The sequence below is a fragment of the Salvia hispanica genome, chromosome 1 (genome assembly GCF_029641045.1).
Source record: "Salvia hispanica isolate PSC_SH4W2 chromosome 1, Shi_PSC_v1, whole genome shotgun sequence".
NCBI lineage: Eukaryota > Viridiplantae > Streptophyta > Magnoliopsida > Lamiales > Lamiaceae > Salvia > Salvia hispanica.
Window position 1 is genome coordinate 16,770,883 of NC_142692.1, and position 15,833 is coordinate 16,786,715.

The 15,833-nt window shown below is 36.2% G+C and overlaps 1 pseudogene; it reads left to right on the top strand.

Moving 5' to 3' along the window:
- The first annotated feature begins 223 nt into the window (after positions 1-223).
- Positions 224-10,590, top strand: LOC148933342 (protein FAR1-RELATED SEQUENCE 5-like; annotated as a pseudogene).
- The last annotated feature ends 5,243 nt before the right edge of the window (positions 10,591-15,833 follow it).

Sequence of the window (15,833 nt, forward strand, 5' to 3'; positions counted from 1 at the left end):
CCATGATTACCCTCTCCAAACTTTGGGGATCGCGAAGGACTTTTGGGCGTTGTGTGACGATGGTGACGGGAACGGCCTTCGATACATGTTCGAGAGGAAGTGACCGTCTTTTAGGAAGTATACTCTTGAGTTCCTAAGCTCGTTGAAGGTCACCAAGGACCGCCGACAAAACATCCCACTTAGCATCGATTTCCGCCTAGGCAACCTATGGCACTCGCTCACCATGGAGGATCTTTGCAGAATCTTCCATTGCTTCGACCCCAACCCCGAGACCGATAATGATTATGACTTTGATGAGGTTTGGGGTGCGATGACGAATGAGCACGAGCACGCCGAGGGCTACGCCAAGTCTTCTTCAATCCGCAACCCGGTGTTGAGGTACCTCCACCGAGCTATGACCCAATTTATGTTTGCTAGGGTCGATGGGGGAAGTGTCTCCCAAACAGAGTTGAATGTGATATGGTGCCTCCTCAACAAGAAGAGATTCGACTATGGAACCCTTTTTACAATCTATGTGGACCGTATCACGAAGAAGGATGACGGCGTTATTTGTTGTGGGGGTTTGATCACGGCGATCGACGAGCACTTGGAGGTTTCTTTTGTCGGTTTGACGGAAGATGGCGGTGAGCGCTTTATCACCTATGAGGTGCTCTTCTCAGTGGGGTTATTGAAGACCGACTATTGGGGTCAAGGATTTTTCCTACAAATGGCGGGGGATCACTTCCCGTTCCTATCCCGCAGTTGACGAAGGTCGATGTATGGGCTAACCAAGTCAATTGGAAGCTCAACACCCCGGCGCACCGAAGAGCCTTTGAGGCTAACCCCATCAACAGGGAGTTTAGGAAGAAGAACATCCCGACTCGCATACCCATCTTTGAGGCCGATGAGGACTCCGCCTTCGATGCTATCGATCACTACACCGAAGAAGGGGAGCACTCGCACACCCAAGAGAGTCAAGTGCCGCCGCCACCGCTGCCCCAAAGCCGCCAAGAAGAAGAAGAAGATGAGGAAGTAGAGGGACATCGCCGCCGGACTAGAGTAAACCGCCGCCGCGGAAGGCCGAACCCCGATGAGGAGTTTCAAGCAAACACCTCCGCCCAACTAGGAGATATCTACTCCTACATGCAAAACGTGTCCAACACTTGGGACACCCGGTGGGCGGAGCAACAAAGGGAGAACGCCTACAACCGCCAAGGATGGACGGCTCAAGGCGATTGGCGCACGGTGGAGCAACAAAGGCTTGAAGACGTGCATCGCCGTCGTGAGATTGAAGAGCTCCATCGAATGGCCACCGAGGCTCGACAAGAGCGCCAAACAATGAGTGACGACATCGCCTATCTTATTGATGCATTCGACGACCTCAACGCCCGTTTCCCTCCTCCTCCTCAAGATTGAAGAAGTAAAGCTCAATGACTTTAAATGAACATTTGTACCATGTTTTTGGACACTTTGAGATAATTTATTTTTATATGTTTGATAATTTTTGCTTTAATTTTAAGTATTTTTTGTTTTAGTTTAATTTTTGTGTGTTGAAAATTTTTCGCAGGTTCTGACCTCTTCGTGGCGACCGCCGCCTGCTCGCTGGAACAATCTGTTGTTGCGCGGCGACCGCTGGACATGTCGCGGCGGGCCGCCGCCTGGGCGCAATTTCCAGTGTGATTTTTTGAAATTTTTCGAATTTTCGCCCAGTCAAGCCTCGACGCGAAATTTTTCAAGGTACTTTTTTTCAGTAGTTTACTCACGTCCCTACGAACTCTACAAACTTATTTTACACTTTGTTGTAAATAAGTTTGGGGGGTTGAAGTGGTGGACCGTGAGTTTAGGTTTTTATTTTAGGGTTTTCTTTTTGTTTTAAAGTTTTTGCTTTTGTTTTTCAAAACCCCATAGGAGAATTTTGTGTAATAAAAAATGTTTTCTTGAATCCATGTCGTGAACTGAATATGAAGAACTTAGAAACACGCTTGCTTAGGGACACACTTTAGACTGAGTTGCCAATGATAATACATTCCATCTATGTTTAAGTGTGGCTTATCGTCTTGATTTGATGGTTTGGTGAAAAGGTGCATAATTAGTGAATTGCTTGTTCGCCTTGAATCATGCTTTATACCTTGTGAGGATTTGAGCCTAATTTCTTTCTTATGTGATTTATTTGCATTCATGTATATGTTTCTAGAACTTGCTTCTAGTCTTGCCTAAGTCTACATAGTGTTTAAGTTGATTTAGGAGGATGATTGACCATCTTTTCTAGCCTACTTTTATCCAAAAGTTTTGACCTTCTCAAAAATTTAAATAATTTTTCCAATTGGAGCCAATTTTGAGCCTTTAAGCCTTTTCTTTGGAAGCCAACGTAATGGGGACAATTCCTTGGGTTAGTTAGTTTTTACTATCTTATTTTGTAAAGGAATTGGATAGATAAGGTGAAAGTATAAAAAGTAGTGTGCTTAATGCAAAGAAAGTAAAAGTTGTGAAATTGAGAAAAATTCCAAATATGTGCTTGATTTTAGAAAAGAAAGGAAAGGATGTGTAAGAAAGAAAAAGAAAAGAAAAAAGAAAAAGAAAAAAATGTGAAAGGTTGTGAAAATAAAAGAAAATAAAAGGTTTGGAAAGTGGGTTGAAGGAGAAATTCAATAAGTTAAAAGTGTCTTGGGCCTACATTACAACCAAAGATAAAGACCTTTCGGACTTTTGATGCTTAATCACAACTAGTAGAGGAGAGATTAGACTTTGAGCAAGCCTATGGTAAACTTTGCATGATACATGATTTGAGTGCTTATATACACATTACCTTCATATACTTATACAGTGAGAGAACACTTCCCATCTTTGGAAGTTTGCCACATGTGAGGGCTTGAATTCAAGGTGTTCCACAAGTTAGTAATGAAAGTGCACTAATAAGCTTTGCTGGATTTGATTGCGTTAATACATGCTTAATCTATTCTTTCATCTATTGAGGAAATTATGACGTCTAGTCCTTATGCAATCCATGCGCCTATTCTTGTGTCTTTATTGTTTTGTTCGAGGATAAACAAAAATATAAGTTTGGGGGAGTTGATACGCTCGAATTTTGCACTATTTTAAGGCCATTATTTGATCCGTTTTTTATGTCAAAGTCACTCTACACGTCCATTATTTGCATATTTTGTCTATTTTGGTATTTTGACGTGTTTTGTGAGAAACGTGCATAATTGAGCCGAAAAAGGGAGCCAAAACGCAAAGTCTGGAAATCTGGAGTCAGACGGCGACCGGCTACCGCCGTGGATGTGTGCAGCGACCGCCGGCGCCCGGCGGGCAGATCAATGCAGCGGTCCGCCTCGGAAAAATACGCTTGGAAGAGAAGTCTCGTCCGGTGACCGCCGGAATTCGTGCGGCGGTCCGCCGCTGAGGGAACAGACTTTCTGGAGTCCAACGCGGCGACCGCCGGCCAAGGTGCGGCGGCCCGCCGGAGAAAGGCGGCGAATCCGAGAAGCCCTAGATTTGCGCCCAGATTTACCATATTTTGGAGATCTTTTCTTTCTACAACAAGGATTGGCTTCTCCCTATAAATAAGATCTCAAACTTCACCAAATGAGAGAGCTTCTACTTGCAAAATAATTCATAGAGATCAAGAGCTAGAGTACTTCTCTTTGTGCAAGGAGTTGGAGAAGGATTTCAAGAACATCAAGAACGACAAGGATTCAACATACGGGTTTTATTTTCTTTAGTTTTGTGTTCAAATTATCTTTCCTTCAATCTATGTGTTTAGCTTATTCAATTATGTGTAACTAAACTCATAGGATTCTAGGGATGTGTTAGTAACGACTTTGGTTATACAAATTCCTTTTTCTATTTAATATCTGTTTTGTTTTTACTTTGTTTCTTCCCTAAGTGGTTCTTATGCTGCATGATTGAGTGACACAATCTTGTATGATTTAATATAACTTGTTTCATAACTGTGACAGAGTTCTAGCGAGTTAGATTCACTTAGTATACACTACGGTTAGCTTTCCTTAAAACGGCACTGTTAATTGAGAGTGAGGACTTTTCAAGGGTCTTAGGAGCTTTTTGGAGTTACGCGTTAGGATTGACAACTCTAACTTTGTAATCAACGTTTGTATCGCATGAGCATAAGCTAGGTGACTCGTCCTTTCAAAGTATAAACTGTGCTAGGGTATTGTAGTTGGAATTTGTATAACCATAACTGTGAACGCACATCCCTGAGATTCCCTTATCTCTATCGTCTATCTCCGTGTTGTTGGGGTTAGGAGCCCCTTGCACAGCGGAAGACTTGTACAAAACATATAAATCAGATAAGGATCTATTTGACCGATTATGCGATTAATCAATTCACATGTTAAACAGATAATTGCATGCTAGAACGCAAATAATTCATGCTCAAAGAGAGTAAATCCTAAAACATGAATTCTACGGTTTAGAGTTACCAATTTGATTCTCCAAAGAATCGTCGATTGCTCGCGCCTTCTCCACGTGATGATCTTCAATACTAGACCACGGATCTTCTCTCTGGTTCCCGAACTATATCTCGATATCAGGGTGGGCTGATCTTATCAAAATACTAGGACTCGAATAAAGAAGATAGAAGAAATCCTTCTCCAATTAGGAGAGAAATTCGAACTCCTCTAGTATAGAGGGGACGAAATTTTTGCTATCAAAAATTATAATTTCTGTCTCCTTTATTCTCCTATTTATATTAAGTTCCTTTTGGGCCCAGACAGAGATCTATGGAAGGTTTTGGATGTGGACTCCCCCAATTAGCTTTTTACTAATTAAATTGAACCCACAATTTAATACAAGCTTATATTGGAATATCACGAGCAACCACTACAGAAGTAATATTGAACTCTCCCCATCCAAATCTGAAATTAAAAGTAATCCGAGTTTCCACTTTGTTTATTATTTATTTCCCGCGCTTAAGATATGAATGTCCATTAATTAATTAATGTCTGCTATGGACTTAATTAATTAATATCTTATTAATTCCAAGAGTGGACTTAGCAAGAAACATTTATTTATTATTCATAGAGCGATAAAACTCCAACTGGCCAGTTTTCCGAATAATAAAAGCTTGTTCGAGCTCCTCTTGAGGACATTATCAAACGAGACTCACCTCGTGCACGATTCAACATAATAGCAATCCTAGCACCGCTAGATATTAATCACCACTACCTAATATATCAGGATTATTAGGTTGCGAAAAACCCGCACCATTTGATAAGTCAAAGTAGTGCATAATCAATACCATATGCTCAATGCTAACATATGTAGATTAAGAAATAGTATTTTATCAAGACCTAGTCTTTCAGTATATAGCATAAAGACACGTCTTGCTGTTAGATCCGATCAGTGCTATACCACACTAATGTCATCTTATTTCAGTAAGGCTTAGAAATATGCGGACTGACATTGCAACCTTTCACGATAGGTAGTCTAAGCCTATCTAGGTTGTGAAATTCTTCTTTTTCTTTTGCAAAGCACTGCATAGATCTGACCGTGTTACCTTAAAGTGGACGACGCCCATAACCGGTCTACCAAGCAAAAGACTTAGACTTTGTTTACTTCTTATGCATTTAAATGTTTGTAAAACATCTTATAAATGCACAAGCAAACACAATGTAATAATAATAGTGATTCTATTCGTGCGAGACTGCTCGAATAATACTGAATCGGGTTAAAAGTGGATTGTAGAGTTTTACATATACAAGCAAGATTCTATTCGCGCGAAACTTGCTCGAAACATGCTTTTCAGTATACCAAACCTAACACGTGTTTTATATGCTCTTAGTTGTTTTATGCTTTTTATTGTTTCTAGTTTTCAAAAGTTTTCCAAAACCTACTTACTTTTCCAGATAGTAATTGAGTCTTAGTAGAGGATAGACACTTTGTGTTTGTCTTCCCCGTGTTCGATATCTGGTACTAACCTTTAGCTATACTATATATACTCTGTATACTTGCAGGTTTATTTAGAGCTAATAAAAAGTGCATCATGTATGTGAGAATTGGGCACAAGGTGTTTTGGAGACATGTGGAAAGTAAAACGGTTACTATAGGCAATATAGAATAACAGAGAATATGTGGTGGTTGAGTGGCTACTCTGACAGGTCTGGAGGGTACCAACTTTAAAGTAAAGGAGAAAAGCAAAAATAACTAAAAAGTAAAAGTGGTTCTAGAAAAAGTGGATTGTGATGTTTTCTTCTTCAACAAGTATGCATAAAATTTAAATGAACACAAACTCCATGGATGAACTCAGATTTACAGCTTTAAACATAAGATCCATAAATTAAAAGCTTAAACTCAAAGATTAACAGCTAATAAACCCATATTACTCCTACTGACTAACATGCAAGGTGGCGACAGTAACGTAAAATGAAAAACTCATGCACAAAACCTTAAACCGAAACAAAGAAACTCGAAATTCCAGTTAACAAACCCAGATTTAGCCTACTCAAATGAAAACATGTTTAAACTCTTAGAAAATAAACGCGATAACTAGATCTAAGCTACCTAGGCAGAATGAAACAAATTCAAACCAAAAGAGATGCATAAAACAAACTTCATTACTAAAAGCGTTTGGATCTCAACAAAATACTTCAAAAGATAACAAAGAGTTAAGTTATGCAACAAATCCAACGAAAGAAAGCAAGTAAAGATTTAAACTAAGAAAGCGATTAAAGATTGTGTTGCCACTCCGGGCGATGAAACTGCTACTACTACGAGATAAACTGGCTGGAACGATGGATGGTGATTCTTCGGTGGACGTCTAAAACTTCAGGTGACCATGGTTGTGGTCAGGAATGAGAAGATGTGGACAATGCTAAGGAAAATGATCTTTTCCGAGAGAGAACTCTAGCTAAGTGTAGTGGCCGAACTCCTTCTCTCTCTCCAAGTGGCTCCTTTTATAGGAGGCTTGCCCTTACTTTTAGGGTAGACTTCCTTCGCGAAATGACTCATTTGCCCTTGTTTGTGGTTGATCATCCAAGCAATCCTTCTTCTCCATCTCGAGCCTTCGTTCTGCATGCATTCTGGTCAGTATTGCACCCTTCTAGCGCTCTTTTCACCTGAGTTGTCCAAACCTTCTCCTATTGATTGGGACCCTTTTCCTACACACTTAGGCAACTTTTCTTGTGGATAATACATGTAAATCACGACATACTGACCAGTAACCAAGGCTTAGAATACGACTTATCATATACTAATAGATAGTTTGTATTGTATTCTCTGTGATTCGATACCATGTGCTTACTTTTGGCTATGCTATCCAAATCTGCCACCAAATAAAAAATGTGGATACGCTTCTTTCAATAAATCTTCTATCAATTGTCAAATATTTCTTTTTCCTCCTTTTTCTTTTTACGTACAATAGAAACAACATAATCTCTTCATCTTCTTTCTACTATGCTTGTGGGTTGTGGAGAAAATTAATCATTCTTCTCTGTTATCTATTATTTTACACGTATTAATTTTTTTTTCATGAATGTATTTCTTTTAATTCATCTAATATTTGTTATTCCTATTTCTTTTTATGAACTGATGATATCTAAATATTTGTTATTCCTAAGGCACCTTAACCCACTAATACTATTTGATTAGCATATGGAAGTAAGGATCTATCTCACATAGATGAGGCGTTTGTGAGGGTTTGTTTGCATGACACGACTTGGGTTGCTTGGCTGCTGCCACGCTTTCTAGGGGGTGGGTCAAGTTTTAACTACTAAACTTTGGAAAATAAACTAAACTTAGCAACTTAACTAAACTACTTGATAAACTAGACTGACATTACTATAAATAGACAAACGGAATAAACGGGGATTGTCAGTCCCCTGCAAAAAGCACTGAAAGTAAAAACTTTCTAACAACTTCATCTTCTTTAACAAATCAACATAGAAAATAGAACATGAAATAGATTCGGAAAGTTAAAGAAGACGAAATAGCAGAAAACACATAAAACTTAAATCTACTCCTAAGATCTGAGTTACAACTACGTAAAAACAAGAACTACGACATTTTCATGCCGGAAACGAGACAGAAACTCCTAGATCTAAACATACGAAGATGACTCAAACATAAAACATCAAATCTAAACGGAACAAAATAGAACAAAACAAATCTAAGCTAAAACTCAAGCGTAAAACACGAAAGCGAAAACAGATCTAAAGCATAAAACATAAAATAGAACAGAAAGCTGGAAAACGAAAACAGAACTTCAAATTTAACTAAAACAAAACATTAAAGAGACGATTACATCAGGAGAAAATAGGAAATGAACTAGGAAAACGGTAAATTGTTTCATCACCCCTTCTCGAGGTGGAATAACAAGAACATAAACTAAAATTGTGCGAGAAACAAACACCAAAACGAGAACTACCAGCTAATAGAATAGGACCAAGTGCGTGTGTGCAGAAATCAAGAACAATGAAGCGAAATGAGCTTTGGTTTCAGCTCTGGAAGAGAGCAGAGTCCCTAACCTACTCTAAGAAGACTGTTGAGAACCCCCCCCCCCCCCCTAAACTACAATGTAGAAAATAAAATGGGGGAACTCATCTCTCTTCGTGTGTTGGACTCCTTTATATAGGGAGGCATAGGCTCTCATCCCTAGGGTACCACCTCCCCGAAATGACAACACTGCCCTTCACACACTTAGGCGGGGTCTCCTGCTTTCTTTCCGATGCAGAACCCTGGCTGGCTCCGGTAAAATATTGACTTGATCAGCTTATTGCCGCCTTTTTCTCCTCCTTTCCTTGACTCTTGCCTTCGCCTTTCTGATTTGTGCGATCTCCAGTTTCTGGCGAATTTCACACACACCTGGCTCAAAAAGAGTCGTTAGTTCACAGATTTAGGTGCAGTTTTACTATGGAACACATGCATGATATGAGCTTCATCAGTGGTGCTACTACATAATTTTCCAACAATTTTTTCACCAATTATATGAGCTTAGATTCTGATTTCAATCCCAGAATCGATATGGAATTTGATAGCTTAGATGATGCTTTGATGTTTTGGCTTCAATATGGAGGAACAGTTGGATTCGGATTTCAGAAATATTACTTTAATAATGCAAAAGAACTGGTTAAATAACATCATATTAATATGTTTGGTGTAGAGAAGGTTTGCATAAAGAGGACAAAAGGGTTCTTTGACGCTCAATCCTCGACTTGAGACTCGAACAAATTGCCAAGTAAGGTTGGGGTGACCTATGTGAAGGGTATATATAAAGCAAATGAGTTTAAGGAAACGCATAATCATCTCCTCCACCTTCCTGAAACAGTACATATGTTATCTTCTTAATACCAGATTCAAGCACGTGAGATTGATTTAACATATGATGTTGGGCTCAATTAGAAATCATCTTTTGATTTGATGACTAGACAAGCTGGAAGAAGAGATGTAATTGGTTACACTATCTTAGACGCTAAGAATTATCTTCGATCTAAGAGACAAAGAGGCATGGTGTATGGAGAAGTCGGTTGTCTATTGAGATACTTTCAAGACCAATTATAAAAATCCATCATTTTACCTTGCGAACCAAATGGATATGAAAGAGCATATAACTAATGTTTTTTGGGCAGATGCAAGAATATTCATTGATTATGAGTACATAGGTGATGTTGTGTCTTTGAATACGACATACTGTATAATTCGTGATAGTAGACCACTTGTCGTGTTCTCGGGTTTCAATCGTCATAGAAGAGGTGTCATTTTTGGCGCAACACTTTTGTATGATGAAACAACGGCATAATTCAAATGGTTGGTTAAAACTTTTTTAGAGGCACACGAACACAAAAGGCCTCTCATTGTCTTCAGTGACCAAGATCAAGCTATGGCAAAAGACTTGCATGAGGTAATGCCGAAGACATTTCACGGGTTTGCACATGGCATTTAATGCAAAATGGAATCAAACATCTGGGAAACCTTATAAAGGAAGGATCGTGTTCTTGATAGATTTCAAGAGGTGTATGTACGGCTTTGAGGAGGAAACCATGTTTGAGGAGGCTCAGAGCAACTTCTTGACACAGTTTAATCTTCAAGATAATAAATGGTTGAAGCATATGTATAGTGTGAAGGAAAAATGGACACGATGCTACATAAAAGCTTTCACACTTGGTATAAGAAGCACACAACTTAGTGAGAGTGTCAATTCTAGTATCAAGAATCGAACGATATCCAATTTTATAAGAATTTTGAGCGAGTTGTCAACGGTACAGTCTAAAGTGTGATTTTGAGGCACATGAAAAGTTACTCAGATTGAGGTTGGAGAGCTCTCATATGTTAAGACAACTTTCTAAGATCTATACTCCATCAGTTTTTAATCTATTCCAAAATGAGTTTATCTTGTTTGTAGCTGCATACATCAACCATAAAGATCAATCGGGATCATCATTTGAGTATGTTATTGGAATAATTGATCATGATAGGGAATAGGGGGTAACATATTATCCCAATACAAAGTTGATTCATTGTAGTTGTCGAAGGTTTGAGATAGTTGGATTAATATGTTGTCATTCTGTGAAAGTGTTTGATGTGTTAGATGTGAAGTTGCTTCCTGAGAATTATATTCTTATAGGCGGACAAGAGAAACTAGAACTATGCAGTCCATGACATATTGGTAATGGAGTTGAAGAAGATTCTAAATTACAAAGTACTGAGCGGTATTAGAGACAATGTAAAATTCTTATAAGGTTGACTAATGGAAATGAAACAATGTCGGATCTATATAAAAGCCAATGGAAATGCGTTCAACAAAAAAAGACAATTTGAATACCTCTTCAACGGTCTCTTCAGTAATGGCATCGGAAGGATTCAAGAAAAAAAATGGTGCAAAAGGTCCGAAACGATTAAAGAGTTGGGTAGAACTTCAGCCAAAATGAAGAAAAACAAACCATAAAGTACATGTATATATACAAATTATACTGTTATGTATTTGGAAAATAATTATATTCAATATACATTTTTACTTTAATTGTAGGTTGTTGGAGCATGAGGTACATTGCGTGTTTCTTGTTCGGCAGTTCCAGCACCTCGTGCGTGCCCTGAAAGGACTACAGATCATTTGACTTTCACTGAATTGTTATTGGTATAACTATTTATAGTATGAAGTTTTGGTGCAATTGATGCGCTTGGATTTTGCGCTGTTTTAAGGCCATTATTTGGTCCGTTTTGAGTGTCAAAATTGCATATTTTATCTACTCCCTCCGTCCCAGAAAGATTGTCCCAGTTTATTTTTTGCACTCATTTTGCAAAAATAATAATAAATAGTTAAAGTAGAGAAAAAGTAAAGTAAAAGAGAGAATAATGTAGAGAATAGTCTTACCTACATTATTCTTTCACTTATTTTACTCTCTTTCAACTTTACCTATTTATTATTACTTTTATAAAACGAGTGTAAAAAATGAACTGGGACAATCATTCTGGGACGGAGGGAGTATTTTTTTCGCAGCGATCGCTCCAGGAGATCCAGTAGCTACGAGATGATTGCCAATGACCGCTGAAACAAAGTGCAGCGACCGCTGATCAAGAGACAGAAGCTACAGAACATTACACAGCGACTGCTGGCCAAGGTGCTTTCTCTCCAAGATTTACCATACTGTGCTGAATATTTACCATAATTATGGTACACAAAAATTGGGCTATAAATACCCCCTCACTTCATCATTAAGGATCTTCTTTTTGCTGCATAATTCCAGAGAGAGTTCTACATTGTTCATCAAGTGCAAGGGTTTGAAGAAGGATTCAAGAGAAGATCAAGGCTACAAAGATTCAACTTTTGGGTTTTATTACTTTAGTTCTTATGTTTTTATTGTTTCCCTAAAAACTACTCCCTCTGTCCCATTCAAGATGACCACATTTCCTTTTTTGTTTGTCTCAATCAAGATGGTCACTTTCCAATTTTGGAAATAACCTCCTCTCAACTCATTAAAATATTCAGCTACCTTTTTTATCTCTACTTTATTCCACCTAACAACACTTACCAAAATCTCGTGCCACTCAAGAATGTGACCATCTTGAGTGGGACAGAGGGAGTATGTCTTTAGATTATTCAATCATGTGTATCTAAATTCAACCATTGTGCCACATGGACAATACTTGTGTGACTCGTTCTAGTGAAGTATGAACTGTACTAGGGTGTTGTAGTTGGAATTTGTATAATCATAACTGTGAAAGCACATATCTCATTTGCATTTTCTCTGTGTTTTATCTGCAATCGTTGTTTACTTTTATTTTTACAAGTTTTTATTTTCAAAAACCCAAAATCTCTTGTTTTTCCAAATACTAGAAGAAGTTTAGTAGAAGATAGACAATTTCTGTGTGTTTTCCTGTGTTTGATATCCGGTACTAACATTTAGCTATACTATATATATCCTGTATACTTGTAGGATTATTTAGTGCTAATAAAAAGTGCATCAGCAATTAGTTGTGATTTATCTTTTTCTGTTTTTTTTGTGTAGGCACCATTAGATCAAACATTATATGCTCCCGATGGAACATATTTTAATGGATCAACATGCTCAACTCTGACATGGTCTTATTTTTTGTTCTATATACATTGTTTTCTCCTTCTTTGAAATGTATTTTCATCTTAGTATGCACCACTTTTGTTGATTTAACTCTTAACACTAATAACTCAAGATTTAATAATTTATGTGTGTTGATTTACATGTCTTGCAGCACTATACAGAAGCTCTGAAGGCACATCTAGTGCTAATTATCAATATCGAGATGGACATCGAGATTATTGAGATGCCATGAATGCCTTGCAACACTCTTGCAACACTTTGATTGTAGTTTCAATATAATAATACCTCATGCCTTTTTGAACAAGTATTTTCAGATTAGTCGTGTTTTAAAGCTAGTATTTTTGGATTTTTTTATCTAATTAGTTTTGCTAATGGTTTTGGAGAGCTGAGATATTCCCATAAAGTATTTTTGGATTGTTTTTATCTAATTATATTTGCTAATATTTGGATTGTTTTTATCTAATTATATTTGCTAATATTTTTATCTAATTATTTTTAGTTTGAAGAGGTATTCCTTTTATCCTTGCCATAACCAGGGCGGAGGGAGGGTGGGGCCAAGGAGGCCCATGTGCCCCCCTCCCCTCCCCCCCTAATTTTTAAAAAAACCTAGAGGTATTTTAGTAATTTCACATTAATTATAATTATAATATATAAAATTAAAGATAGATTTCAACAAAATTATACTCTATAAATCGTTTCCTCTTAATTAGTTTTCTCCTTCTGTTGCAGTTCTACTCCTTCTGCCGCGTAATCTAAAATCTAGCTAAAACTAGGTATATTTTAAAACTCAAATATAATTCAATGGATTTTTCTATATATGTTGTTTTTTTTGTTTGGCTGCCATATTTATGTAAATTGAGACCTAAATAATCACATTCAAGCTCTAAATTGGTACACATAAAATTCAAATGTGGAGAAAGAAGATAGCTTATGTAATTCAATGGCTACGGAGGTTCTGTGTTGGAATTCTTTAACCCGTTTCTTAATTTGATGTGTATGTATTAATAGTTTTACACTATTTGATTTGTGACAACAATATTTTAGATTTGAGCATATTGTATATTTTGTTTACTCTTTATTCTTTTAGTTGTGAAGCATAAGATGAATTTTATCTTTTTTGTGTATGATTTATATTTTGTAAACTTAATCAATGTTGACTATTTTTGTAGGTATATGGATCGTTATTTTAAGAAACTTTCTTCTTTTGATTCTTCATCAGTTGAATGGTTGCTTGATTCCTTATATGAAAATGATTGCATTTAACTTTTACATTTTGAACCTTATAATTTAATTTATGTAATTTATTTAAGTTTAAATTTGAACCCCCATGATGAGATTTCTGGCTCCACCACTGGCCATAACCATCGTTGTTGTTAGAGGATAAAAATTGAACTACTACTAACTATATCAACAAATATGATCTACAATGCATAATATGTCAAAGCTATTTATGCTCATAAAAAACTTATTAAAAAACTAAACTAGTGCTACGTATAACGTCAGCCATGCATAAGCTGTCAAAACTATTTTATACTCATCAAACACATTAGATACAAATTAAGCAAGATCAAAATTGGGATTTTGAATAAAGCACCAAGTTTTCAATTTCCCAACTCAATTCCAAACAAATATGTTCTCTCTTAGTTATTTCATTGAATAATTGTAGGTGTCTTTAACAAAAATTTTGGAAATGATTATTTTGATACCTTCGGTCATCCTTGTTTCTGTTTGATTCCTCCAATCATCCTTGTCTATGTCCATAAAGAGATAGAAGAAAGAAAGCGTATCCACGTTTTAAATTTGGTGGCATATTTGAATGGATTTGGAGACTAAATAAAACGCATCTTTTAATAGGAGGGGACGATGTCGTTTTTTACCACAACAGGCCCTGCTGTGTTTCAATCACAGTAGGGTTCTGCTCCCGCTGCAATTAGTTTAGTATTGATAAATTATGTTTTAATAACATATATAAGAGCAAATGTTGGAGAAGGTACTAAAACTTTTACATCTTGAGACCTTTCGCAAGGCAGAATTGAGAAATTTAAATCTAGACACAATACCAAATCATACAACCGTTTTTTTAGGGAACGGCTCAATCGACACACATAAAATTTGAGAAAACGAACGAAAAGGTCAATCAATTTTCAATAAAAGGTGTTTATACAATATGGATGAAATTGGTTTGTTTCATAGGTTAGGAGGTGATCATTCATTTACAACAAAACAACTTGGAAGGTAAAAACATGATAAGGAAATTGCTTACAGTTTTTGGATTATTGTGAAGCCACAATATTTTAAGAATATCAATATGATTATATGAACAGCCTGAATTGGATCATAAATATACATTAATTCTTTTCTTGTTACCATTACTGATAGTCTGATATAGATATGGTCAAATGCATCTTCGCATAAATTACACAATCTAATTTACGCTAAAGAAACAAAGGAGGCATAATTTAATTATTGTTCTTCAAGGCTTTAATTTTTAATACAGTATCTCACCCCTGCTATGTTAGGTTGTGATTTTTTAACCTAATTGAAAATTGAGATGCAATCTCAGCCACTCATCCATAATATTTATGAAATGTCAACCGCATGTAGTTTATGTTAATTAGGGGTATTATCGTCAATAGCCTGCAAATCAAATGTCAATAGCCTGCTCATCAAATGTCAACAACTTTATTTAATAAATACTTTTTTTAAATTTTTTTTAAATTTTTTTTTTAATTTTTTTAAACTTTTTTTAAAAAAAATTAAATTTTTTTGTCAACTACACATCAAATGTCAACAAATTTATTCAATAAATACTTTTTGACATGAATTATACATGTATTTGACATTATATTATGTAGTTGACATAAATTGTGTATGTAATTGACATGGATTGACATTATATGTGTGTAGTTGACATGAATTGTGTATGTAGTTGACATGGATTGTACACATAGTTGGTGTGTAGTTGACATGAATTGTATATTTAGTTGACATTATATGTATGTAGTTGACATGGATTGTACACATAGTTGACATGAATTGTATATGTAGTTGACATTATATGTGTGTAGTTGACATGAATTGTACATGTAGTTGAAACTTTAAAAAAAAAAAAAAAAAATTACAAAATTTTTAAAAAATTATTTTTTAAAAAAAATAAAAATAAAATAATTAATTAATTAAAATTAAAAATTTTAAAAAAAAATTATTGAATAAAATGTACCATGATATTACCATTCCTCCCTTTCATAATTAATTAATCTAAAAATATTTTTCATGTGGTAAAATCTGGACCACTCATTTAATAAAAATAAGTGGCTGATATTGCAT